Below are 27429 nucleotides of genomic sequence, written 5' to 3' on the forward strand. Positions count from 1 at the left end.
GTCAACAAAGACACCAGCCAAGAAAATAGGAGCAAAGCAGCAGCCAGTAGGCCTTCATTCAAAAGTTCTGTTGCAACAGAACTTCCACCCATCACATGGGAGAAGCAGGAAGAAGCCCAGAACAAAGGGATGCTCCCTCTTTTATAAGTTTTCCCTTTTCCCCATGAACACCTCAGGTGACGCATCATGCATACATCACAGATGCATCATACATATGTCACAAACAGGGAGGAGTTTTCTGGTAGAAACCAGTTTGTCAGGTTTGTCCCCCAACCTCCCTTGCCCACCACCACACACCCATCAAGTGATACAACAGGAATATTTACATTTCCCTGGTTTTCCCAGTCAGGTAATCACACTCCTTTGTCCTGACTGAGGACCCAATCCATTCCTGGATGGTTTGCCATTGTCCATGGGATGACTGCCTGTCTGGCACCCATTTGCCAGGATGCCAGTGATTATCTCTTGTGCAAGAGGCTGCTGTGTATGTGATCCCAGCTTTCATGGATTATGGCTGCCCACATCCCAGACACTCCCCACCCCCACCCCCTGTAGCCATTCCTTTCCTGAATAGAACAAAGTTGGTGGAAATCCATACTGGAGCGATTTTATATGACTTTCTAAAGTTTTCCCAGTGAGCCAGTACAGTGGTACCTCGGGTTCCAAACATTTCTACTTACGTGTTTTTTTTTTGGTTCCAAACGATTTTAACCTGGAAGTAAGTTGTCTGAGCTCTCGGAGGCCTCGCCGCTGCCTGAAGCCAAGCCCCGACATCCGCAGGGTGCCCAGTGGGTTGCATCCCAGCCCCAAAGTTAGGTAAGGAACACTTACCTAGAGAAGACAAAGAGCAGTGAAGCTGTTAAGAAACAAAGGTGAGCCTGGGCCGAAAAGCCCTTGACCAACCCTTGCCCCATCACCAGCTGTAGCAAGATGGGTGGCACCTAGCCAGGTAAGCCCACCTACCCTGTGGGGGGGGGAGTGTAAAATTTTGGGATTCTGTGAGGGATTTTGGGATTTGTTTATGTGAGTCTGCCCTGTGCCTTTGTCTCTGCTTTGCTCCTTCGTTTGGGGGACTTCTGGGGGACTCTGCCTTCTGCCATTGTTTTGGGGATAGTGTGGGGTTTGGGGTTCAGCTACTGGTTGACTGTGTGACTGCAGAAATGGCTAAAAGCCCCCCCCCCATCCAAGCAATCATCAGTACAGGTAAGAAAAAAATTAAAGTTAATTTTTTCATCTATAATACTGTCTTATTTATTTTATTGTACAGTACATTGATTATTGCCTTCAGTTTATGGATCAATGGTCTTGTTAGACAGTAAAATTAATGTTAAATTGCTGTTTTAGGGGGTGTTTTTCATTGTCTGGAACGGATCAACCCACTTTTCCATTACTTTCAGTGGGAAAGTGCACTTCAGGTTCAGAACGCTTCAGGTTCAGAACACACATCCGGAACCAATTAAGTACTTAACCTGAGGTACCACTGTACATATCAGTGAATTGTTGCATGTGGCAATGTGCATCAGAGGCCCTTTGAACAGAGATAGGAAAAAACTGCGATGAAGTGTTTTGTGGGGACATTTGCAGGAGTGATTGTGTTGAGTTTGGTAGTCGGGGTGTGTGTGTATGATGTCTGCTGGAGGTCCAACCCCCCCCCTTACATAAATTCCTGTAACAATGCAATCGCCACAACAACCGTGTGAGATAGTTTAGGCTGAGAGGCCGTGACTGGCCCAGAGTCACCCAATGAGCTTCATGACCAAGTGAAGATTTGAACCTTGGTCTCCCAGATCTTAGTCCAACATTCCAACCACGCTGCCATTCCAGCTGGTAGCCATCACTGCCTCCTGTGAGAGCGAATGCCGTAATTTAAACTATGTGCTGCATGATGAACTACTTTCTTTTATTAATCCTGAATCTTCCAACATTCAGCTTCATTGAGTATCCACAAGTTCTAGTGCTGTGACAGAGGGAGAAAAAGTTGTCTCTCTCCACTGTCCCCATGCCATGCATCATCTCATAAACTTCTATCATGTCACCTCTTTATCACATTTTTTTCTAACCCAAAATCCGCAAATGCTGCAGCCTGCCCTCATTGGGTAGTTGTCCAGTTCCCTTGACGCTGCTCTCCATGGTGCAACTGCTGAAGAGCAATGCCCAGTGGCTGAGTGTGGGCTAAGGGCCCAGGTCCAAACTCTAGTTAGAAGCCTCTTCCTTTAAGGCCGCTAAAGAATTTTTGGCAAGGTGCAGAATTGGAGTTGGGCTCAGGGGACTCGTGGTCTGAATTTATATGAGACTGGTTCGGATGCATTCATATGGTCAAGACTGAGGAAGATGCAAGGGCTGTCCAGGGGTCAAATCCACAAGAGTATGCCAGTCAGAAGCAATCTGTTAAAAGGAGCAAAAAAAAAAAAAAAAAAAAAAGCAAGAGGTCCAGTTCAAACAGGATGACGAGAAGAAACTCTGAAGAAAGGTTCCACAAGCAGGAGAGAGAGTAAGTCCTGATGTCTCCTGCTCTTGCTCAAGTACTTAAGAGTTTTCTAAATGGAAGATCGTCAGCTTCCTTTCCACTCTGGATTTCTTTCTCGTTCATCTCAGAATCAAGCCGGGAGCACGATATGTACATGGGGCTGTGATCCCCTTGAGAGCATTATTTGGGGGCAGTGGCTGCCAAGAGTTGGACTCCAAACTCCCATCAGCCTCAGCCAGTTTAGCCAATGGTCAGGGATGGTGGGGTTGCACTCCAAGAACATCTGGAGTGCACTGTGCTGGCTACCCATTTTGTAAACGTTGACTGAACCTGGCAACCTTACTGCATGTCCGCAGGCAAACAAGAAACATTGGGTGCTAGACATTTCTTGTGTAATTTAATCCTTTTGTGTTTAAATAACTAGTACAGTAACAAGATGACCTTGGCTTTCAGCCTAGTGTTTCTTAGATACAGTGGCTGACTTTCCTATAATTAAGGCCTGTAAATAAAAGCTAAAGCTAAGCAGCCGTTTCTCAAATAAGGGAGATGCATAAGGCTTGCTTTAGGTTGATTACTTAGGCCCTCATAATTTTGTTGTGAGCATTAACTTTTAAGCAGAATTAATGATCAGCCCCTAAATTCATTGTTCATCTCATTACCTTCCGTTCTGCAGTAGCCACCTGCAAGCATAACTGCAGTCAGGGAATGGCTCTTTCTGCTGAGAGATGGATGTGGAGAAAATAACAGTACAGTGGAACCTCGGGTTATGAACTTAATACATTCCGGAGGTCCGTTCTTAAACCAAAACTGTTCTTAAACCAAGGTGCACTTTCCCCAATGAAGCCTCCCACTGTTGGTGCCCTTCCACCATTCGGATTCCGTTCTTAGACTGAGGTAAAGTTCTCAAACCAGGACACTATTTCCGGTTTTGCGGAGTTTGTAAACTGAATTGTTCTTAAACTGGACTGTTCTTAAACTGAGGTACCACTGTAAATGCAACTATGGGAACAAGAAGCTGCTGCGTCAGGAAAAGAAGAAGTACCCAACTGTTCATGGAAAGGAAGAGGCTAGAATGGGGATAGCACTGGGGAAAACCTAGAGTGACACCAGACATCTGACTGAGTGCATGCATACAATACTGCACAGTAGCTGAAGAAATCCACCGCTGTGAAACTAGGTTTTGTCTCTACAGAGACCATGTCTCATAAGAGGGAAGGTCCCAGCCTCAGACTGCTTTATTATATAAAGCCTCAGCAAGCTGATATGGAGAAAAGAGAAAAGCTGTGGTTCAATCTAATGCATGTGGAGAAGCTGAGCAGGAGCAGTTGCAGAAGTGGGAGGTGGTGGCACAGAGACATAGATGAAAGACCAGCAAATCCTGATCTGCAAAAGAATTGGTGGGGTTGTTGTCTTTTCTGCTGGACCTGCTCCTTTGCCTTTAATAACAACCAGAAAATTGGCTGAGGATTCTCTTTTTCACCACATTGCTATGCAGCTAATTTTCTGCAAGTCGGGCTGATCTTAGAGTTACGGGAGTAAGACCTGAATAAAATTAGCACCAGCAGCAGCAGTAGTAGTGGAAATTTTCCCACCCAGCATCTCATTTCCTGTGGAGGGAAATGAGATGGAGGGAACATAGGAAGCTTCCTTATACTGGGGCTCGACCCTTGCGCCATCTAGCTCAGCATGGTCCACACTGACTGGCAGGGTTTCAGGCGGGGGAAATCCCCAGTCTGACCTGGAGGTGCCACTGGGGATTGAACCCAGGACCTTCTGTGTGTAAATCAGATGCTCTTCCACTTAGCAAAGGCCCTTTCCAGGGAAGAACCTGTTTAGAAAGTGTGCAGGGCTGCCACCTCTTCACTGGGCCTATTTCTCTGCCCTGGGGAATGGCACACAAAAATGTTACCAGGGGATCATTCTCCAAGAGATAACCGCGTTGTGAGTGGGGTGGGGTGGGGGAGTGTTAGCTGGCATGATACCTGAGCCCCTTTTACTTCCAGGGTCCTGGATCCAGCAAGGGTTGAAATCTAATGGAGGATTCCATTGTTGAACTAGTCAGGCCAGTTTCTTTGTCAGGGAATGGCTCTGTGCCAGAGGCCTTTGCCCCTCAACTGGCTGGCAGTTCGAAGACAAAAGCTAGGGCAGTTGTGTGAGAGCTGGGCTAGCAGCAGCAGAAACTGAGAGATTTGCTTGATTACCTGCTAGAATCCAAGGCTGTAACTATGGAAAAAGCGAGACCTTTTGTGGTCTTAAGGCTGTGAGCTCCTCCATCTTAGGCTCAGGTTGTATTGAAACTACTGCCTCCTGCGTTGTTTTTGCTGTTAGCAGCACTGAATAGATCTCCCCAGGTGCAAGCCTGGGCTGCCCAAACCACAAGACCCCCTCTTGGCCTTGCTGATGTGGTCCAAAGGGAAACAGAGCAATACATTTGGCACTGGCTGGGCTGCAGGAGTTGCTGGAAGGAGGCTTACAAGATGCTACCCAGCCGTCTTAACGACTCCACTCCAGATTTGTGTCACTTTACTCCTGAGCCTTTTCTTCTCCCAACGATGTCCCACAAGGCAGCGGGTATAGTTTTCTCCTTAGGGTTTACTCCTGTAGCTTTTCTTATGAATGTGTGTAGCCACAAGGCAGTGGAGGTTTAGGATGTATAAACAGTGGCAGGGCCGTCTTAAGTATATCCGGTGCCGTGGTGCAAAGATCCCTCGGGCGGGGCCCCCCCCAATTTCCTTTTTACAGCGCTGCCAGCAGCTTTGCGGGGCTGAAGGAGGCGGGCAGCAGCTAGAGGGCAGCTCCTCCAGTGGGGAAGAGGCGGAGGCTCCGGGCGCGGCGCTGCTTCAGTGAGGCGGGTGAGAGCGGTGAGCTGATGCCGGGAGGTGCCATGCCCTCTTCCCTGGCGCCTGTGCTGCAGTGGCCACAGCAGGCAGAGACTCCGGGTGCTGTGCTGCTTCAGCAGAGGCGGGCAAGGGCAGCGAGCTCATGCCAGGAGGCGCCGCATCCAGCCTCTGCCTCTTCCATGGCCCCCTCCAAAATGGCGCCCTGGCGCCCTGTGCCACTTGCCTCTATGGGCAAGACACCCCTGTATAGTAGTACCTCGGGTTAAGAACTTAATTCGTTCCGTAGTTCCGTTCTTAACCTGAAGCACCACTTTAGCTAATTGGGCCTCCTGCTGCCGCCGCGCCACCAGAGCCCGATTTCTGTTCTCATTCTGAAGCAAAGTTCTTAACCCAAGGTACAATTTCTGGGTTAGCGGAGTCTGTAACCTGAAGCGTCTGTAACCCGAGGTACCACTGTATGTGTAAATAAACCATATATTACAAAACACCAGTCTCCACTGCCCATGGATTCGGTTCGCCTGGAACTCAGAGATGGAGCGGGGAGTGTGACAATAATAATTCCACCTGCATAAATGATAGTAAGAGCTCCACCTGTGTCAAGCTGCTGTGAAAGTTACAAGAGTAAAAACTAAAAAGTGCCACTTTAGTCCTTTGTTGCATGCACAACCTCATCTTGCCTTGGTGCCATTTTGCTTCTAGCAGAGTGAACAGAGAATCAGAAATAGCATCAGACGGGGAGATACAAGTGAAGACATCACTCTGTGCCAGCAGACCCTGCTGCTGTTCAGATATGGCACAGCAAGCAGAGTCAGCATCAGAACCTGGCATCTCTGGGCAGCTGCCAGGGAGAAAAGTGGATGTGCCACGGCTGCTGTTCTTGGGATCTTTGTGCTAGACATCCGGATCAAATAGCGGCCCGCTATTATAATTACCCACAATGCCAGTGCACTAGCAAGTTTGACCAAGCTGCGGGAGGCAGTGGAAGACAGGAGTGCATGGTGTGCTCTGGTCCATGGGGTCACGAAGAGTCGGACACGACTAAACGACTAAACAACAATTATAATTACCCACAATGCCAGTGCACTAGAGTGGTGCTCTGTCATGGGCATTGTGGGTAATTTTGAGTGTGGGTGGCTCACAACCATCTAGCATAGACTGTGTTACTGCTGCTGCTGCTGCCTCTACTGCCATCTGCTATCAGATAGAGGAGCCCACTCTCCCACCAGCTCTGCAGCTTGCCCTGAACCTCAGCTGCCAGTGACACCTTGATTTCAATGAGGCTGCTGCAGGAGCACAAAATTTCATTGTTTCTATCAGAGTTATAATTTTACATAGGTCCCAAAGCATTAGAGAAGTCTAATATGTTTTCTAACACTACAGCTCATGGTAAAGAATTCCTGAGTTCCTGTGCCATTCTTGTTGAAAGCTTAATCTTGACCTTAAGAAACTGTGCTGAATTTATGGGAGTTATATTCTTGCTGAATTGTTTCCTAAATACATTCTTGTGTCAGCAAAGACAAAGAGCTTTGTCTGTGGATTATGTTTAAATCCTGCTGTAATATGTCAGTCAGATCTCGCAGGAAATGAGATTGAGTAATGAAAAAAGTGCACAGAGCTTCTCTTAATCCAAAATGTAAAAAGAAGGGCGTTAGTAACGCTTAAAAACGTTTTCCATCCCAATTCCCATTGACTCAAAATATGTTAAAAATTGGGTAATGAAACTGGAGCTGTACAACATCTACATATATAATCACCTTTCTTTATTAAAGTAGTGTAGGAAACAGTCGTGGATTGTGGATTTAATTGCTTGTTTTCAAAGCTTTCCTTGTAAACCAAGGAAGCACTTGTTCTTCCTTTTCCAGAGGAGAAAACTGGCACCGCATAGAAAGAGCACCCAGAGGCTAGGTACTCTGCAAACTCACCTAGCCCAGGAGAAGACGAAATTGGTGTTTCGGATGGGAAGAGAAGCAGGATGAGGCCCACCATATTTCCTTCCCTCCCAGGCAGCTGATAGGTGATGGTTTTGGCTTTTTATAACTGGTACATGAGTACAACCTCAGTTTTATTGTTCATGTTGAAGCTTGGGTGTGGAACCTTTGCATCTAAATGAGGGGCAATTGGAATAGGCTAACATTTTAGAACAGAACAAGCCGGGTACATCAACTGGTGGGGAATTTGTGCCTTTTCAGTGTGGGATTTTTAGGCACAAGGCACTTTCAGAGTGCCCAAGAAAATATTATTTATGTTTGCAGAATGCAGGCTTCATTTACTAACATTTCACTGACTAACGGAGATGGGGAAAGAATGGAATGGCAGAATGGAATGGCAAAGTGGACTGCATGCTGATATTAACATAAAATTGTAGTGCATGATGCTGAAAGCAGGAAGTAAGGATTAATGAACATATAGAGCACTCTAAAGGTACCACTTAGTGTTACAGGGCAACTAGGTGTCCATGACTCCATGAGAACACTAATGCAGAGCGGGGGATGGCAGGGGAAAGGTTGCTTGACAAATTACATCTTTGTGAATTCTAATATAAACCAACCTTCTCTGTACCTCTGTTAGGTTACCATCTGTCCAGTTTCCCCCAGACACGCCTGGGATTCCAAGGGCGAAATCACTATCTGGGTGGAATTGTTTTTAAAAAACCTCCCAAATGTCTGGGTTTTTGCAAACAGAATCAGAAGAGTGTGTGCAAGTATCACTCTTTACTTTTCCCTATCTCTATGGACCTGCCTGTTCTCTGTATAACAAAGACTTGCTTTGTAAGCAGAACCAGGCAGTGTGCATAGGAGGATCAGTCTTCTTTAAAATAAATATATATTTTTGCATTTTCAATTATACAATATACAAACAGAATTTAAAAATAAATAAACGTAAAATCCCCCTTGACTTCTCTCCCCCCCTTTGTGGATCTTCATACAATGTATCCTCGTCTCTATGGGGCGCCTGCATTGTGCATGCTGGGATGGGTCAGATCCTGCAGATCTCATGCAATAATAATATTTAAGGAAGGTATATGCTCAAGACATCCCCAGGGAAGAACAGCCTACTTTTATGTTCACACTGGTACTAAACGGGTGAGAACAAGTGACCACAAGAGTATATGGGCCAAGCAACATGGTGCATGGAGCAAGTTTCTTCTAAAAGCAGCTGTGGGGGTGGGGTAATTTGGATCGGGGCCATGGAAAGGTTGAATCATCTCCTGGACTTGCTATTTGTCCCTTTGGAGAAAATGTATGAGCCACAAGCCCTTTTAGGTCTTCAATTTTTAAAAAAAATGTGTCAGTTTTTGAGCCCATTTATACAACTACAGAAGCTAGATGCTCTGCTTTCTAAAAAGAGGCTTATTTTCTAAGTTCTAGCAAGTTGCACCCAGCGGAGCCATTTCAAATCTCAGTCAATTTCAGGGAGGCAGCTGGAGGACGGTTACCAGGGAAGCTGCCTACACAGCAGATGGGAAGTCTCAGGAGGCCAAACAGGCCGGGCAGCACTCAGGTGGCAGCACAGCTGAGAATGGCAAAGCCCAGCTTCTCTCGGCTTTATCAACATGTAAATAATAAAGACAATTGTCTTGCTGCAATACATTCGGTTTATTTACCCCATCATCAAGGAGCAAGGCTGAAAGGGCAGCTTTCTGAGCAGTTGAGCGATTAGTGGCTCCGCAACAGGGGAACTGCTCTTCAGAGCACTCTGAAACATAGCCCTATCTTGGTTAGAAGGATCATTCTTTGTTATTTTATTTTTTAATGTTAGTCACTTTATCTGCCTCAAGGCACCCCAAAGTGACTTACAACCAACCAACCAAAACCCCCATAGATACAGTACTTTAAAACCAAGGCTGGGTTGGGGGGAGCAGAGTGGCAGGGAGAGAAATGCATTAAAAACACCCCCCACACACACTTCTAAAGGCCAAAGAGAATTAAGGCCCCAAGGCCTGGCTCTGGAGGAATGGTTTTGCCTGGCCATATTCTGAAGAGCCAAAAAAGAGGCTGCCCAAGAGAGAAAGACAGGACAGGTCTCTTAAGGCCCACAGAAGCAAGGCGGGGAGGAAGGAAGGAGCTGGGCAAGAGGGGTGGGCTTATATATCTGATTATTTGGATCCAATACACCCCGCTCGCCAAAAGCCCCCTATGGACTTTTCCAAAGGCTTCTCCCTCTTCCAGCCACCTGGCGAGGGGGGCTCTCCTTCGGGCAGCAAGGGAGACCCCGCCCGGCAGGCAGAGGGAGGCAGGCGGGGGCGGCGGCCCCTTCTTCCCGGCCTCGCTCGGCGCTGCCCGCTGCTTCGCCCGCCGCCCCTCCGGGAGCCCCGGCAGCGCCTCCTTCCTGCGCCCTGGGGGAGGGGGTGGGCAAAGGGGCGCCGCAGCCTGGGCACGCCGAAGAAGGACGGGGGCGGGAGCGGGGGCCCCGTCAGTTGGGCAAAAGGTCTCCCGTGCTGATTGCCTTCTCTGGGCGCGCGGGACTCTTTCCCTGCTCGCGCCCCCGGGGCGGGGGATGAGCTTCCCGGCGCGCCGCCGCCTCCGCGACCCGGACCCGGCCCTCCTGCCCGGCGTGGGGCTCGCTGCGGTAAGCGCTGCAGAAGGAGCCCGCGGGGCTGGAGCTCGCCTTCCGGGGAAAGATCCAGCCTGGTGCAGAGTTCCCCTGGCTGAGCCGGAGCTGTGGTGGGAGGGAGGGAGGAGCACCAAGGCGGGGCAGGAGAGGAGCACAAAACCCCGGACATTTTGCTAAATTTTAAAAATCCACCTGGATAGACATTTTGACCAGTCCTTTTTTTCTTGAAAATGTTTAGGGGTACAGTATCTCATTGCTCTACTCATATTGAAATACTGCCCCTCAATGAGGCCAAACCTAGATTCACAAAATGTTTAGGGGTATGTGTAGCCCTGCGTCCCCCCAGAAAAAAAGCACTGATTTTGACCATAAAAAAGAGGACATGTCCAGGAAAAACTGGAGGTATGGCAACCCTAAGGATATATAGTGAAGGCAGCAAGTGAGCCTCCCTGGGGAGAGCATTCCACCAGCAGGAAGCCACCACAAAAAGGCCCCTTCTCATGCGGCCACCCTCCAGGCACACACAGAAGGGCCTCTGCTGACCACCCCAGGGTCGGGTTGGTGCATATGGGGAGAGGCAGCCCTGGAGGTATTGCGGTCCTGAGCCATTGTCACGGTTGGCACAATGCAACACAGTAGCCAGAGTCTTAATTCCCCAAACGGCAGCTTTTTCTCTCCTTTTTGTAAATCTTTTAATATTGATGTATTGATTAACAAACCCCGCTTTTCTTTGAAATGATTTCAAGGCAGCTGACAAGAATCAAGTAAAACAATCAAATAAGAACAAAAAAGAAAACTCGTAAGAATTAAAAAGTTGCAGATGTTAAAGCAGTCATCAAAAGGCACCCCCCAAAAAAATTTAAAAGTAGAAAAATAGCTGCATCCAACATTAGAAGACCTCCGAGTGCTCCAAGCAGAATGTAGTTGGGATACATACAACCCAGCTGCCAACAGAAGAAGGTCTTTACAAGGCCATTCAACTGGACACAACTATTGGAAAGGCCTTCTCCTCAGTTGTGATTCAGGGGTTGCTGGGACACACAAGAGCGCTTCTGTAGGAGTTATTAATAGGCAGGCAGACTCTTACAGGGAAAGGAGGTTCTCAAGATGTCCTAGTTCCAAACCTCAGTGGCTTTTATGACTGAGAGAAGGGCAACAGTAATTGTATACCTGCCTAATCTTGCTCTGGTTTCTTACCAAGGAAAGCAGATATGAGGTAGTATGTTGCCATTTCCTTTGATTAAAAAGTGTTTGACTTTAGTAGAACAGAATTCTGTATTGTATTTATTTGTATGCTGTCCTATCCACAAGTCTCAGGGCAGTTATAATATAAAATCACAATATAAAAGCACAAAATACATAATGAAAACAATAATGACCTGATATCCCCCCCAACCACATATTAAAAGGGCACTGAATGTCAATCAGCCAAAGGCCTGGTTAAAGAGGAACGTTTTTGTCTGACGCTTAAACTGTGCAAGCTGAACCTCCCTGGAGAGTGCATTCCACAAACGGGGAGCCATTGCAGAAAAGGCCCATTATCTCAGAGTTGGGTGTCAACCCAAAGCAGATCAGGCTGTGTAGGTTTTGGGTGTCCTACTCTAAAAATAAACAATTCAGAAAGGCAGATAGATCCACTTGATACATTCAAAGCATCATCCATGTGCATTTAAAGCGCATGGCTTCCCCTAAAGAATCCTGGAAACTGCAGCTTCCCCCTCACAGAGCTACCATTTCCAGCATCCTTTTAAAAAACCTACAGTAGCAGAGAAGGAATATGTTTTGCCCGTCCGGGAGGCTTACAGCAACAGCAAGAGCCAAGAACTGGAAGAAAAACCTCAATAATGGATGAAGAACTTTTCAGGATGTGAAGCTGGTGATGATACAGTTCAGGATTGAGAAAGCAAAACAAGCAACAGCTGCAGCCTGGATGTAGGAGCCTCTGACAGATTTCTTCAGCACCTGCACAGCTGTGGATGAAGAAGGGCGGGAAGCAGAAAAGCTATAACGCTGTGTGCCAGAAGAGCAGCCAGAAGAACAGGATGAGGCCAAATCCTTGACTGGTTTTGCCCCATGGTTGCTTATTAGGCAAAATCAAACCACTAACTTGGTTTTTCTATTTTATTTCTGGCATTCATGTACCACCTTGTGGATGGTTCACAGATTCCTCTACAGGCCATGTACCCTAGAGGCAAGACCCCACTGAGCTGCGATTCTTCAGACCCTCAGTGGTCGGAGGCTCCACCACTGTAGGGGAATTACCCATTTAGGGGACCATACCAAAGGAATAAGAATCATTCACATTATTTTCTCAAGGCCTGAAAACATAGTCAAAATTATTAAGCCACCCGAATGCACACTGACATCCTAGTCTTGTATATATGCAAGGAGTTATTGTACACGATAAATTATTTAACCCATCTGCAGTCTGAGCAGTTTTGACCACTTCATGGGCTATTTATGTGAGTGGGAAGCAGGCATGTTAAAAAGCTTGTTTCTGTTACTGCATGCTTACTTTTACGTTTCTATTACAGAAACATAAATCTACAGGAATACCTGGGAATTAATGTGATTATATCCCACTCCATCCCATAGGCTCAAGGGAGGCTTACAAGCTGTTTTTCTAAATGTTAATAGAGCTGTCTCCAGGGGGTTCACAGTTTAAGAAAACGTGTTTTTTTCTGGCATAAAAGAGGCTAAATTAAATAAAAAATGAGATTGTGCACACATATTATTTTTTTAAAAAAACCCAAACCCAAACAACACCCAAAGCAAACTGTAGCCAACCTACCTGAAAAGCTACCTGAAGCACAATGTTGTTTGCAGGCAGGCAAAAGCCTAGTTGTTGTTGCAGCTCCATTCCAGGCATAGTCCTGATGGTGTCCCTTGAGGTCCTGCCAGGAAGCAGGCAGATCTTCATCCTTAGCCTCTAGAATGTCCCACCACCAACTATGAATTTCCTAGAGTGTGTGAGCCATCAGGGAATTCATCCCCTGTTGCTCATTGCAGGTCCCAGTATCCAATATTTTAAATTCACAAAAAGTGATGGGGAGGGGGGAAAGGAAGATAACAAATAAAGCCCACAATCAGAAGAATAATGTGGTGCAGCTTTTGCTGGGTGGTTGCATTTCAGACTGAAGGTGTGGGAATACGTATTTGTTTGAATGTGTCTGTAGATAGATACACACCCACCCACCCTGCCCATTCAAAGCTAGGCTATTAGAATGGTTCTGTGCTTAGCCTTTTGTCTGCCACATTGTTTTTTATGTGCAGACATACAAACTCTTCACCTGGAATCTGCATCGTCTGGGTAGGGGAGTGAGGCTCTGTTCCACCTGAGTAGATTTCAGAGTCAGAGGAAAGATTTTGGATTAGAAGATCAGTGCTAAACGAAAAAGCTATACATTCACCACCAGTTGCCCAATGGATGATCTGGTTTGGTGGTCTGAGGACCGTTTATGTACAGTAGAAGAAATTACTTGCTCTTCTGGTTTTTGTGTGTGACATGGATAAATGGATGGCAACTTTAGCAAACCAAAAGCACATGATATGTGTATTTGTTACAAATCTGGACTTCACTTGGAAAAACTCTTGGATTCCTTCCTTCTTTTCTATGGAAGATCTCCCCAAATCCTTATCCACACAATTTCTTCTCCCCTCTCTTTCCCTTCTCTCAGTTGTTTGGTGTTATTTCCCTCCTCCTCTTTCTTTCATGGTGTTCATGTTTTAAAATACACTCAGTCTGCATCTTTGTAGAGTTATAAAATGTTGAATAAGCCACTTAAAAGAGAAAGATGACAAAGGACCATTAGCAGAACATAAGAAGTGCTTTTTGCTATATCAGACTAAGCTCCACTGAACCCAGCATTCATCTTTCAGCAGCATGTTCCCCTGAGAAGTTCAGAAGCAGAGCATAAAAATGGTGCCTTTCCCCTCTTGCTTGCCCCCCCCCCGCCGCCCCATGGTACTCACACTGCGTCTAAGCATGGATGAGCCATGTAACTATTTTTTTCTCTGGCTGCACACCATGATGCAATTGTTTGGTGGCAATTCTAGATGTGAAATTCAGGATGGGCAAAATCATTATTATTACCGTTTTCCATTTCATTTCTATACCACTTTATATTTTTAAGAAAAGAACCTCCAAACGGTTTACATGAAAACATGAAAACATCAAATAAAACAACCCAAAATAAAGCATTGCAGAAGAAAATCAAATATAAAGTATATATTCAAAGCGACATAACTAACAGAAAACTAAAATACTATCTTAATGATTTCAAAATAAGACATAACAAAGGAGGTTCATGGTGGGCAGTGGCTGTGGAAGATGGGGCTCGATGAGACCTGGTGTCAGGCAGAGAAGCAGAGGGACTTCAAGATGACGCTAATGTTGTACCTGTCATGTTGCTTCCACAGATACAGCCCTACTTCAACAATTCTCCACATTTCCCCTCCTCAACCTTAGGACATCTGCTTATGGTTTAGGCTTCTTGGCATATATGTGCAGATTTGTACATCACCTGGGTGTACAAGAGGAAACTCAACTAAGTTTCATTCAGAGTAGTCCTACTGAAATTAATAGACCTTAGCCATGTTTTGTCATTTCAATGGGTAAAACTGCCAGCCCCATGGGATCTCACAACCTGTCAGAGACATGGGAAGAGGCAGACTTGGGAGATGAGGAATTACAGTCACAGTCAGAGTAAGAATTGGTTAGTTTGGATCTAGACATATGGTCTAGGCTGAAACTTTCCTTGTTAGGCCGAATTGCTGTTATCAAGATGAATGTATTGCCAAGAATGTTGTTTTTATTTCAGACGTTGCAGATTCTAGACAAAATGGACTGTTTCAAGAAGTGGCAGAAAGACATATCTAAATTTGTCTGGCAGGGCAAAAAGCCCAGAATAAAATTTAAGATCTTAACTGATGCAAAAGATAGAGGGGGCTTCGCCCTGCCGGACTTAAGACTTTATTATGAATCAGCAGCCTTTTGCTGGTTGAAGCAATGGCTACTTCTTGAAGATACAGACATTCTTGATCTGGAAGGATATGACAATAGTTTTGGTTGGCATGCATATCTGTGGTATGACAAGGTAAAGGTTTACAAAAGTTTTAAAAACCATATTGTCAGGAAAGCATTGTACAATGTTTGGAATAGATATAAGGATTTATTGGAAAGTAAAACCCCTAGGTGGTTGTCACCAATGGAAGCGAAAGCAGTGAAAAAAATTAATATGGACTCAAATTGGCCTAAGTATTGTGAAATTTTAGAATATGAGGGCGAAAAACTGAAGTTACAAAGTTTTGAGAAGCTAAAGCATAAAGTTCGAGATTGGTTACACTACCGTCAGATAAATGAGATGTTTAAGCAGGACAGGAAACTTGGTTTTCAGAAGGAGAGGTCAAAGTTAGAAACAGAACTGCTAGAATCCAATACTAAAAATCTATCTAAAATGTATAATTTGCTGCTGAAATGGAACACACAGGATGAAACAGTGAAATCAGCTATGATTAAATGGGCACAGGATGTTGGTCATGACATTATGTTTGACGACTGGGAACAGTTATGGACCACCGGTGTTAAATTTACGGCATGTAATGCCCTGAAAGAGAATATAATGAAAATGATCTATAGGTGGTACATGACCCCAGTCAAACTTGCAAAGATCTATCATTTGCCCAGTAACAAATGCTGGAAATGTAATGAGGCTGAAGGTACTTTTTACCATCTTTGGTGGACCTGCCCAAAGATTAAGGCCTACTGGGAAATGATCTATAATGAAATTAAAAAAAGTCCTTAAGTGGACATTTGTTAAGAAACCGGAGGCTTTTCTCTTGGGCATGGTCGGCCAATTGGTATCAAAGAAGGATAAGACATTCTTTATGTATGCAACCACAGCAGCAAGAATCCTGTTGGCAAAGTATTGGAAGATGCAAGAATTACCTACTCTGGAAGAATGGCAATCGAAGGTGATGGAATATATGGGACTGGCAGAGATGACCGGCAGAATCCGTGACCAGAGGAAAGAGACAGTGGAAGAGGACTGGGGGAAATTCAAAATATATCTAAAAAACTACTGTAAAATTGTGGACTGATAAGATGTTAAGGGGTAGGAAACAAAGAATTACAGCTGTAAATCTTAAACTTTAAGAAAATTCAAAAGGGACTTGACTAAAGACTGATCGATGAGTTGCTCGAAAAAATGGTAAAACAAGGATGTGGCGAAGGGAAGGCATGGGGAAGTCAATTTTTGTTGTTTGTTTTTAATGTTTATGTTTGTTTTGTTTGTGCTTATTATGTGTAAAAACCAATAAAAATATTTTTTTTTAAAAAAAGAATTGGTTAGTTTGGGGCCCACTTCCTCCAGAGTTTCCAGCGGCAGATAGAGAAGTAGACTCAGAAGGCTTGCAGCAGTCAGGGGGCGGGGGGCAGGGAGAGAAACAGATGGCCTTGAGGGGGCTGCTATGCAACCAGAAGGGAGGCAGCATTTAGAAGACTCTTCATCTGAGAGTGGAGTAGTCCATCCACCCTCCCCCTGCTCCAGGAGGGCTGAAAGGGTTAAAATGCAACAGAAGTGCAAGGGAGGGAGGATGGGACATTGGTGCGCTTCCTGCTGTGGAAGGGGCAGAAACTCAGAGTGAGCAACCCGTAACCAAGGGCAGATGGCTCAGTGCTGCTCTCTGTGTTAATTGTAAATAAATGTACCACAAACCTGCCAGAGGCTCATTAATTCTTATCGGAGCTTGCTTGTGTCTGCCTGAGATCCTGACACAACCCTGGCCTCAAGCTCAAAATCAGAGAAGGATGAGCTGACCATGTCAGGAATGGTGTACTGCCTGGTGAGGAACTGGAATGGGTTCTCAAGGTTAGTGGTCAGGGGCACCTGTGCAACGTGAGCCAGGACCCTTGCAGATGCCTTCCTCCTAGCCCTAGTCACCTGAGGAATCAAGAACCTCCTATACTTCACCGTGGCACAGGGGGATCACCAGAAGGGAGGCCACAGAAAGGAGGTGAAGCACTCACCTTCAGGCCAGTGGGTTGGTCCTTTCAGGCCAAAGGATGGAGGTTGGTTGGACTAAACTGGAAGGAGGGACTCTTAAGACTTCACTTCCATCCTTTGTTGGAGCACATTGCTCATTTGGAGCTTTCCAAGGTGCTGAATCATGGGTATCTCTGCTGTAGATGGATTACAATTTCTCCGATCAGGGGACAATTATTCAGAACATGTGTTTGAGGGCAGGAAGCTAATCAAAGTCAGAGACAAAAAAAATAGCATCTTGCAGCAAGAACCAAAGTATAAATCTCACAAATGGACCACTGTCTGGTGGCTATAGCTTCCCTTTCATAAAAATAAGAAAGAAGGAAGCCTCCAAGCTGCACAGAAAAAAGTGGTTTATTAGTCCCAGTGTGTTTCAGATAGAGACTCAGCAGGGGCACCATGTTCTGTATTCGTGTTGCAAAATAATTACTACAGGGTGTCTTTGTAGTCACATATATGCACTTAGAGTCAGGATGTCTCTCCACCCTCACCTCATCTTTCCACTTAGACTTAAGACCTAAACAATGGTGAATGCAGTATAAAGATGCCTAAACAATTATTTTTAAAAAGCATCCTCAAAATCTATCCTCAAAGAAAATCAGGAATAAATTAGAGACAGTTACACTGAGACTGTCCTGGTAAATAGAGTTGTATTTAGTTGCAATCATTTGAACTATAGCGCTTGGACATCCTTCTCACCCCGGAACAGTAGAAAAACATGCCCATCACATTTCTTTTCTTTCTGTGGCATGCACGGAACTATGAAGGAGTAGTGATTTCTCAACAACTTAATTTCAAATTGAAATAGTTCCTACTCTCCCCCTGAATTTGAGCTATAATCAGTTTGACTTAAAAAAAAAGGTATACTATTCTTTGAGTTCAGTGCTATTCTAATTACTCTTGAAAAGAGTGAGTAAGCTGTGAAAGGCATAACTCTGTGGTTGACATTTCTATAAAACTGCACAGGTTAGCATTTATTTGTACTCTACGATTTAGTATGGACAACTAGAAGTAAGAAGTTTTAAACCTAACTGGCTGCGTCTGCATATCACTTTAAACCATAGTTAAGGTTTAAAGGATTACATGCAGCGTGCTGGCACACGGGGCGAAACTCATGACTGCTTCATTCCTCTTCTACTCTTGCTGCTGCCAAGCTGCCAGGAGCTAAGCCATGGTTTGGCTCACTGCTGTGTCTGAACCTGGACTCAGGGTTTGTTTCTCCCAAACAAACCACAAGAACATACTTTGGTTACAGCTCATGGTATGTTTGGAGCATAGGAGCCACCCTCTCCCTATATGAACAGGTCCCGTCATGGTGCTGGGGCATAGGTACCAACTCCTGGGGGCCAAGGTTCCTTCAGCCCCCACAATAAAATATTTGAGGGGGCTGGGCCCCCACAAAGTTGATAGGCATTGCCATTCAAATGGTGCATGTTCTGTGCCTTTTGACTGATTATGTGGGGCAGGGCTTACCTGCCCCCCCATATTTTATCCAAGTTGGCACCTGTGGTTTTGGATAGAGCCTGAGATGGATGGGATGCTAAGCTAACAATGGTTTCGCTCTCAGCAGCACAAGCAGGAGCAGTGAAGCAGCCAATAATTTCACCCCATGCACCGGCATGCTACACATTCACCTTTAAACTGTAGTTAAGTGGAAAGGATCTAGAGGTCTTAGTAGATTACAAGCTTAACATGAGCCTGCATCAACAGAAGTATAGTACCCTGAACAAAGGAAGTAATAGTATGACTCTATTCTGCCTTGGTCAAACCACACCTGGAATACTGTGCCTAATTCTGGGCACCATAATTTAAGAAAGATGTTGACAAGCTGGAACGTGTACAGAAGAGGGCAACCAAGAAGATCATAAGGGTCTGGAAACCAAGCCTTATGAAGAATGGTTGAAAGACTGGGCATGCATAGTTTGGAAAAGAAAAGAATGAGAGGAGATATGAGAGCCATTCCAAACTAAGCATGCCCAGTCTTTCAACCATTCTTCATAAGGCTTTCATAGATGCTTAGCTGAGATTCCTGCATTGCAGGGGTGAAGTGAAGGACATGAGGCAGGAGTTGGTAATGTGGGTGAGCTGGGCACAAGCAAGCTGCCAGCTAGCTCTGTAGAGGCTCCTTTTATTGCCACAATATACAAATCCAGGCAGATACATTTTGGGCTGTGATCTTTACACATCTTCCATTCCCAAGATCGTGTGGTGGTACAAAGTTATTTTGGCACCTGTTTCCACCACGTCATTTCCCCCTTGCACAATGTATGACAAAGGAGACAAAGGTCACAGACAGAGCATGGCAGAATACTAAGACCGCAAGAGGTTAGACAGAGGGGAAGATGTTCAGACAGCTGTGGCTTTATCTGTGAGGGGGAGTGTGCTCCGCACCCCAAGGTCATGTGTGCAGACAGCTGAGGCTGCCCGTGGGCGGGAGTGTGCTCCACGACCCAGCAATCATTCCTACACAGGGGTTGGACAAAATGAGCCTTGGTGTCCCTCCAACTCTACACTTCTGTTTTATGATCTATGACCCTAAGTGTGACATGTGAACCACGACACTGACTTAAATGGGGACTGTAAACATGTGGTTAAATGCCTCCCACTGACATCCACTGAATATAGAAGTGCTTCAAAAACCTTGTCAGGATTGTGTCCTGTCTTTGGATTTTAAGAGAACATTTCTGTATTCTGTTTGAACTATTTTTTACATGCCTAGCAAGACACCACACTGCTTGCTAGTGCTTAGGCTAATGACTGAAACCTAAATATGGATGATGCTTTAACTCTACAGCCTTGCAAGAAATGAATTTTCAGTATATATTCCCAGCTCCACAGCAGATGTTCAGTAAGCCTGGTCGATGAACTGTATTATGCTTTAAAATGCAGTGTATTAGATTAGCACTCAGTCCTATAGATGTGCATAGCTCCAATGATACAAAGAATGGTTTGTTCCAATATAGCTGCAGGGGTGTCATATGTGATATGAGTGGCGCAAATCTGTCAGGTTTGCTGCCTATCCACTGAAATCCCATTTTAACAGCTTTACTGCAAATATATCGGGTGCTGGGCCATCTTAGTTATTTTATTTATTTATGACATTTGTACACTGGCTGATGACAGAAAGTCTCTTGGACAGCTTAAAATAAGTATATATAAAAACACTCCAAGTACAAGAAGCCCCATAGAAAGCACATATAGCACAAGTATTACAATAAAACCAAACCGTTCTCAACCCCAAAAGTAAAAATTGAGATGCCCAAGCTACACAAGTTATTTAAAATGTCTAGGTGAACAGAAAGCTTTTCACTTGACATCAAAAACCTTCACGGAGATGCTTCCAGGCCCTTCTTCCTGGAAAGGCTGCCCCACAGCCAGGGCGTCACTGCCAGCAGAAGCAACGACTTGTGTGGTTGCCCCACTTGGAGCAGCACTTTCAAAAAAGAACTTCATGTTCTGGTGGGTACATATGGGAGAAGGTGGCCTTTCAAGTAGGTGGTCTTTTAGATACGGCTAAAAGCAGCATTTGAAATAGGGCCTATAAATGGACTGGGAGCCCAGGGCAGCCGACAGGCATAAAATAGAATAAATAAATTAGGCAAAATGAATCCATCACCTCCAGCAACAGATGCTCCAGGGCAGTGATGGAAGCCTTCTGGTTTTTCTTCCTAAGCTCTGAGGCATCTCTCTCAGCTGGAAGACAAAGATGTATATACATATAGATGGTCCTTCTCTTCCCCAATGCTGATGCCTCCCCTGATGCTGCTTTCAAAAGTGAAAACAGAAGCGGTGCTACTGGGGATGGGGGGGGGGTAATCTCGTGCAAGTGTCACGAGGGCTGCACTGCAAGGCCTGTTCCTGAAAGGGAGTACCAGAGACCAAGAACGAGGGGAGTGTTGCGATGCTAGAGGTGTCTCCTTCTCATTTCAGGCTAAGTGTGAAGGACGGCTGGATGTGCCTCTTCCATCCAAGGAGCAGCCACACTACTGCTGCTCTCACCCATCACTGGACCCCAAGGCAAGTCTTTGCACCAGGGGCGGGGAAGAAGGGCTTGAGAGAAGGGTGGAGGAAGGGGTTGATCAGGTTGCTTGAGCCTCCTCAAACAGACCCATCAAACTTCAAACTTGCCGCTCAGGGGGTTTAGATACTGGAGGACACTTCTGGGTTCATTTTCAGGCCAGTTGGCTCATTCTTTACCCAAATGCATCCTAATGTAGCCCTTATTGATGTGGTGTTTGCATAACAAGTAAGCAATGACCAACTCCTTGGGAGATGCATTGTTTGCCATATTATGTAAACACACCTTCAGGAAGGACTACGTAAGTTGATTTTTTGAACACTAATTGCAAATCTGTGTGTCACGAGGGCTCCAAAGCATTGGTTTATGCTGTGTCTGATTCATTGGTCAGGCCATTTCTCAAACCAATAAGCCTCTTCTAGGCAAAGGCTATTCTAGGGGTGGGGAACTGGATCTTGCTGATGGGACAGATCCTGAACTTCCCCACACCTTGTGAGCCAGTATGGCAGGTTAGGCAGATGGTGCGCCTCACCTGTCAATCACCTGGCATCATCATGACAGCAGCTGAGCCAGCTTCAAAGGAAAGAATTGGAAGTGGGGCTGCCAAGAGGTAGTGTGGCAGGGCTGCCATATTCTGAAGAGCAAAAAAGAGGACACATTTGCCGACTTCTACTTCTAACTACAGATCACTATGATGACTCTCATTCTAAATACTATATGTAGGCTATAGGAGCTGTGATATATTGCTACTAGCAGTGTTATTAACTTTCTACAACAAAATAATAATAATACAAACAACTGAATTGGCTTTAATCAAATAAGTAACTAGTTGTAAAAGTAAATGTGCTCTAATTACAAAAAAAATAGAACATGAGTGTCAGGGGTTCAGGAGCAGAGGCACAGGGGAAAGAGGAAGCGGAGAGCGAAGGAGAACAATCCGAGGACAGCGCAGGTGAGGATGACAGTGGGGGAAGAGAGTCCATGAGTCTGTCCAGTGATTCGGAAGATTCCCAGAAGGGAGCACCGATAGCCAGAGCAAGGGGGGTCCCGGGAGGGACGCACCAGAAGCAAGGGACCAGCGGTGACTCCCAAAGCAGCAGCTGGAGATCGGGACCAGTTTCCCCACCAGAGCGTAGCGGGGGGGAAGAGTCCCATGTGTCAGGACCGGCTTCCCCTCCAGGGGAAAGAGAGGATGAGGCAGGGCTGACCACGCCCCTATCGCTGAGTGAGGGAACAGAGGGGAAGTCAGATCCAGCGAGCCCCTCCAAGGGGGAAGCAGTGACAGAAGCAGCGTAACGGTCAGGAGGAAAGTTGCCGGCTGGGCGCGCGCGCCAAGTTCAAATGCACAGGCGCGCGGGACAGCTGGGAGCGAGGATTGGGAGCCAGGTCCTAAAGCACGCCGGAGGCAGGGGGAAGAATCCGGGGACTCTTCAGCATCAGAAAAGTCCAGAAAGGGCAACACCCCGGCGGGCAGACGGACCCAGAGGAGAAAGGAGCAAAGGAAGAGGTGGAGCAAGGCTAGGGTCTTGAACTGGTGTCTGGGGGGAGGAGATTCAGACGGAGCTTCAGCGGTCTAGGGTTGAGACGTAGAGCTGCGCGCCGCGGCTTTGGAATGGAAACTGAACCTTAATAAAGACTTTTGTATATAACAAGAACTGGCGTTGGTCCTCTGTGAGCTGGGACCTTGGGCAGCTCTGACAATGAGTTTCAATACATTGGTAGGCTATATGAATATAGGGCAGAGGAGGAAGAGGAAGACAGTATAGATTTACAGCAGTGGTTTACAGGAAGCCACAACTCAGAGGCAGATGAGGGAGAAAGTTGGGAAATCCTGGGAGAGCCAGAGCAACAAACACCTGGCTGACGCGTTGCCATTAGAAGGCATTCCAGACCCTCCATCTCCCAGAACCCGGCGAGCCTTAAAGTAAAAGAGCAAAGAGCTCAAAGACAGAGGGTACTTAGCTACACCTGTAGTGGAGAGGATGATGATGACGAATGAGGAAGTGGGAGAGAAGGGGGTGGAGATTCACTTGGGACAAGGCCCTTATCCAAGAGGCTGGGTTCTATAGCCTCTCTGTGTGAAGACTGAAATAAAAAAAGACTGTAAGAAACTTTTCCTTGTCTTTATACTTTCCTGGGCAACCAGCAGGGAGCCGCTAGCAGCATCCTGACAATGAAACTCCTGTATTGGTACAAATGTAAATGACTACCTCATGGTCATGGCAGGAATGCCTTTGAGGCTGGTGGAGCAAAGAGACTCAGTCAGTTGCCATCACCTGTTTCGAGGGTTTCCGCAGGCAGATATTCCACTGGTTCTGCCTGCTAGCCCTTTGGCTTTCCTGCCAGCGGTAGAGTCCCCCCCCCCACTGGCAGAAGCCAGAAGGGCAATGCCCCACTCAAACCACCTCTCATATGGCAGGTTGGAAGCTTGGATTTCTCAGTTAGCTCCCACGTGCTGTGCTCAAAATAGATGGGAACGAAGTATCCATTCACTTTCATACTTCTCTAGGAAAGGGGTGAAGGTGAGTCTTCACTAGGAATATGGAACCTGTGACTCTCCTGATGTTGTTGAACAACAACTACCACCATTCCTGACCCTTGGTCTTGCTGATATCTGGAAGGCCATCAACTACTCATTCCTGAACTGCATACACTGTGCCCATGTACACCTTTAAAGGACATTCATAGCATATTCATACTTTCAAAGAATTATGGGCACGGTAGTTTGTTAAGGAATGTTGGGAAGTGCACTGCTGAGAGGCATAAACTACAATGTCCAGAATTCTCTGAGAGAAAGAATGTGCTTGTAAGGTATAGTGAATACATAGCCTGTGGCTTCTAAAATCACTATTACCTTTGAACAAGGCATCAGTCCTAAGCAGGCTTTTTAATGCAAAAAAGGAGAGGTGCCAAATATACTTGTTGTTGTTGAGTTGTTTAGTCATGTCCGACTCTTCGTGACCCCTGGACAAGAGCACGCTAGGCACTCCTGTCTTCCACTGCCTCCCGCAGTTTGGTCAAACTCATGCTGGTAGCTTCGAGAACACTGTCCCACCATCTCATCCTCTGTCGTCCCCTTCTTCTTGTGCCCTCCATCTTTCCCAGTATCAGGGTCTTTTCTCTTCTCATGAGATAGCCAAAGTATTGGAGTCTCAGCTTCAGGATCTGTCCTTCCAGTGAGCACTCAGGGCTGATTTTCTTCAGAATGGATAGGTTTGATTTTCTTGCAGTCCATGGGACTCTCAAGAGTCTAAATATACTTAGCCAGCAGCAAATCAAGATTGCTTATGCTACCAGGAAGACAACGATAAGAGTAGTTTGTAAGCCTCATTCAAACAAATAAGCTGCAATGTGGTGGGCAACAGAAATCAAAATCATGCTGAGGCTGTTTTGTGTGGCCAAGCAATGCAAATGATTCTACCACAGCACAAGCTTCCAAAGAAAACAGTCTGCTGTGCCATGATGTCCAAGCCCAGTAGCCACACTCAAGCAGCTTGCCACATATGGACCTCAAGCAGTTTTGGATGTCAAGAGGCTGCTGCTTTATGCAACTTGAAACTTGAGATATATTTGCATGAATGTAGAACTTGTTGTTGTTTAGTTGTCTCCAACTCTTCGTGACCCCATGGACCAGAGCACGCCAGGCACTCCTGTCTTCTGTTGACCACATCCAACCTACCAAGGTTCATGGTTCTTACATTCCAGGTTCCTATGCAATATTTTTCTTTACAGCATTGGACTTTCCTTTTGCTTCCAGGCATATCCACAACTGAGTGACCTTTCAGCTTTGGCCCAGCCGCTTCATCAACTCTGAATCTACTTGTACTTGTCCTCTGCTCTTTCTCAGTAGCATGTTGGACGCCTTCCGACCTGAGCGGCTCATCTTCCAGCGTCATAACTTTTATACTGCCTTGCTGTGGTGAAGGGGCTTGAATAACTCAGAGAAACTATGAGCTATGCCGTGCAGGGCCACCCAAGATGGACAGGTCATAGTGGAGAGTTTTGACCAAACGTGATCCACCTGGAGGAGGAACCGGCAAGCCACTCCAGCATCCCTGCCAAGAAATCTTCATGGACAAATGTAGAACTACCAAACCACAAAACTACATTAAGATGCACAAAAGCAAAGGCATATTTTTATCAAATTAAAACCAGCAAGCACACACAAAAAAAGAAAACAGGCATCCAAAATGATGCCCTTAGGGTAGGACGTTGGGGCAGAAATCCTGGTCCCCAATCAGCACAAGATGCAGCAGACCTGCTCACCATACTTTCAAGTAACACACATTGCCATCCTAAAAGACCACTGACTTCAGAGTCTACGATTGCATAACTACATCATTTGGGCATACAAAGATGTGCCAAAATATGGGTACTCAAATTACTGTGTAATGTAGAGAATAAAACTACACTGAGTCACAATATATTTTGCTAGCTACCCAATATAAATCAGCCCACCACAGTTTGGAAAGGCATGTGCCCGAAAGCAGTGAAACAAAAGGCCAGACACGCACACACACACACACACACACACACGGAGAAACATCTGCTAGAAAGATGCGAGAGAGAAGAGAGAAAAGAGGAGAGGGTTAAATGCAGAGACTCAATAGATAGACATTAGCAGAGAGGTATCTTAGGGGGTGCATTTGAGAGAGGATAAGGGAGAAAAGCTGGTCCCAAAGTGAATCAAATTGGCAGGCAGGAGACACTAGATTCAATGGCGGCAGAGGGCAGGACGTAGGTAGGTAAGGGAGCATCTCAACCCAATGAGTGCTGCGGCGCTGTTGAATGACGGGAGGTGCGCCCAATAGAGGCATACCTTAGGTGGGAGCTAGGGTACCAAACAAAAAAAAGTGGACATTTTGGCAAATTTTAAAAATCTGCCTGGATAGACACTTTACCAAAAAGAAGATGTGTCCAGGAAAAACTAGACATATGGAAACCCTATAGTATAATGGATGCTGACGTCATTTTGTGGGGAAGGCATGAGCTTTCGTTTAAAAAAATAAAAGCAAGTGGGTGTCCTATAAATAAAGTGACAAAGCCAAAGTTACAGGCAAACCTTAACTTTCTGAATGATTTCTGTGAGATAGTTACCGTAGCTACTCCCAAATTTCAGCATTTTTAGACAGTGAGTGAAGCCAAAGCTGTGATTGATCAGCAGATTGTTGGATGCCAGGAGACAGGACTCCTTCTCTGCACTTTCTTTCCAGCTTCTGTCTCCTTTCCAGCTTCTTTTCCATGTCTTGGTAACACTGTACTTACATTCTGTGAGTTACTTTCTGCAAATTTTACTATACAGTAAGTGTGAGTATGGGTTAAAGAATTTTCCTTCTCAATCCACATACAATATTCCACTCCCCCCCCCATCCCTTGGCAGCCCAGGATGTAATGAAGGGGTGGAAAGAATCAGGTTTTCTTGGAAAGAACTTGAGGAGTGTTAATAGCATGTCACTTTTACAGCTTAGATCTAGGGGGAAACTACATGGATGTTGGCATGCAATTCTGTTCGCTGATAGCTTATTGATTCACTCTTCATAGAAAACAAATAGGAGATGAATGAACAGCCCCGCTTCCATCTTGTCTGCTAGACAGGAGAAATGCTATGTTGATCAACTTGACTTACTTTAGTTTGAGCTGCTTTAATCCTGGGGAGAAAAGACATGTTGCAAGGTTTGGATAAAAATAATGCATAGCAAAACTTTATACAGACTTGTATAACTCCCATGGCATTCAGTGGCCTCAGTTGCCCATTTGCTATTGGGTGGTTGGACTGACACGTGGGGTGGACAACTCTCACAGCAATCCTGATTTCTTCCCCTCCCTCCTATTTTCCTCCAGTTAAGGGGACACAGTCATTCTCACTAGCCAGAGAAAATCAAGACTCTTGGGCAGGGCTAGAAAAAGAGGTTCAAGTTCTCAACATTTCAGAGAGAAATAATAGAAAATGATAGGAAACTATTATAAAAAATGTATAATCTGTTGCTAGAATGTGAAACGAAAGATGAAGAGGTTAAATCAGTTATGATTGCATGGGCACAAGATGGAGGATTGGGAAAAACTATGGAGGACTGAGATAAAATTTACTGCAAGTATGGCGATTAAAGAAAACTATGAAATTTATGTATAGATGGTATCTAACTCCAGTAAAATTAGCAAAAATGTACAAAAATAATGAAAGTAAGTGTTGGAAATGTAAATTAGCAGAAGGGACATTTGTCCATATGTGGTGGGATTGCAAAATTGTTAAGAAATATTAGGAAATGATTTATAATGAAATGAAGATGATGTTTAAAATAACTTTTGTTAAGAAACCAGAAGCTTTTCTATCAGGTATAACTGGACAACAAAAAGACTTATTTAAGTATACAGCTACAGCTACACGAATACTGCTAGCACAGCATTGGAAAGAAGATTGGCAAGTTAAATCAATGTAATATGCTAAAATGGCAAAAATGACATTGAAACTAAGAGGAAGAGACGACGAGTTTAAAGAAGACTGGAAGG

General features: G+C 45.4%; 1 long non-coding RNA gene across 1 annotated transcript; it reads left to right on the top strand.

The window, feature by feature from the left end:
* The first annotated feature begins 319 nt into the window (after positions 1-319).
* LOC309354890 lies at positions 320-26147 on the top strand. Its single transcript, XR_014162383.1, has 3 exons — positions 320-949; positions 20835-20921; positions 26042-26147. It is a non-coding gene; the product is annotated as an uncharacterized lncRNA (long non-coding RNA).
* The last annotated feature ends 1282 nt before the right edge of the window (positions 26148-27429 follow it).

This window comes from Podarcis melisellensis, assembly GCF_964234715.1.
Source record: "Podarcis melisellensis genome assembly, chromosome: 13".
Lineage (NCBI taxonomy): Eukaryota > Metazoa > Chordata > Lepidosauria > Squamata > Lacertidae > Podarcis > Podarcis melisellensis.